Consider the following 1,902-nt stretch of genomic DNA (forward strand, 5'->3'; position numbering starts at 1 on the left):
TTATCACGAAGGCAGAACCTTATACATTGAAATCGAGTTGTCGCTTCACAGCAAGCTCAAATCATTGACCATTTGCGAGGTCATGAAGGCGATCCAACATTAGTTGCGAGTTGTCGCTTCACAGCAAGCTCAAATCATTGACAATTTGCGAGGTCATGAAGGCCACTGTAGGTACTGGATCTCATCTTCTCTCGATTGTATCGAGTCACGCCGTGATCCTGTGATCACTTACCATTGTTAAAACCTCACCACTAGAACTATTATTACTAAAACTACATTCAAACGCCTTGGAAGCAACAAGGCAAAGGGGTTGGCCCACTATCAAGAGTATACTATACTATGGTTGTTTGACTAGAATAGGTATTTAACATATGGAAGATTTACAAACCATTCAATTTCTTAAGTATTCACATATATAACAACTAAACTTCAATTTTTACATACATACCACCTTATCTAGGCCTCAAAAGGTGTACTTCACTTTTTTAAAGTTAAAATTATGGTAATTTTACATGATATGAAAGATTTGAGTGAAGCCCCTTCCATTCTTTATGAATCCTACTTCTCTGGGGATTTTGCAAATCACGTTAAAACTTGAAGTACAGATAGAAAGCAGTTTTAGCGCAGTTAACAAGCTTCTAAAGACTCTTTTGGATGATTTTAGCAAAAAAATTATTACATGGCTCGATCTTGAAACAAAACAGCCTCGTTGTGCCCTCTGAGCCCATTTAAAGGATTGAAAATGGCTCAAAAGATTTAAAGAATGCCATGCAAGGAAAACAAAAAATGCACTAAAATCCTTTTGCATCTAACTCTAAAACAAAGATGAGTAAATCCTGCAACCGAACAGCTCCATAAAATAGTTGTTGGCTGCATCGGTTGCCTCTTAAGACATCCATGATACCTCGCCATTATATTGACTGCAGACGAAAGCATTGACCATAACTAGCTTCTGTCAAACAAAAATATAGTTGAGCATTATCACCACCGCCTGTGGATTAAAACAATATATATAAACTCCCATCATGAATGAGAAACAAAGGAATTCTTTCGCTCAAAAATAAAAAATCCTAAAGAAAATAACCCAAACATTTATCATGGTTTAGCACAATTTAACAATACAAAATTGCAATGCCAAATAGACTGTTGGTAACAGAATTTGTGGGGCATTTAAGCAACAAAAAAGAAAAGATCGTAAAAAATCTCATATCCCATTTCTAATCCATTTTGCCTTTGAAAAAGATGAGAGTTAACTTCCTCAATGGTTTCGAGTAGTAGCAGAGCGGAAAGGGGAGAAAGATGAGAGGATCAAAGATCATGGCATGGTGCCATCCCGTCATTGCCTTCATTATCTCTAGTCACGACAGTATTGTGATGTTTCGAGCACGATAAGGGTGAGCGTAAGAGATGGATTTGGGCGAACCCATACTGGGGTATGGGAGCCAAGCCAGGGTTTCGAGGGAGTAACAGGATTTATTAAATCCTGCTTTAAAATGTTTTGAAACCCTTGATATGTTCCTATGAAATAATGATAGCTAAAGCATCCAACATAAAGTAGACGACAAGCTGCCGCTGCAACATCTCACCAAACCCTGGAAAGCTAAAATCATTTTGGCTGCACTGGTTGCCTTTACAGGCCATCCTTGATGCCTCGCCAATACAGCGAAAGGGGATGGAGGAAAAAAACAGTAGCACCACCAATTAAAACGTCGAACCTAAACTCGTTCAACAAAAGGGGTCGTGACAAGTGAGAGAAGCTGGATATTTGCCGCTTGTAGTAGGACAATACAGCGCATGGACGTGGGAAGTGGGATGGGCTTAAACCCGCTGGAGGGCCTGTAACACTTCAACCCCAAATCAAGTAACACTATGGAATATTCCAAAAAACCGCAAAATAATCAA

This window comes from Phalaenopsis equestris, unplaced genomic scaffold (genome assembly GCF_001263595.1).
Source record: "Phalaenopsis equestris unplaced genomic scaffold, ASM126359v1 Scaffold000554, whole genome shotgun sequence".
Classification (NCBI taxonomy): Eukaryota; Viridiplantae; Streptophyta; class Magnoliopsida; order Asparagales; family Orchidaceae; genus Phalaenopsis; species Phalaenopsis equestris.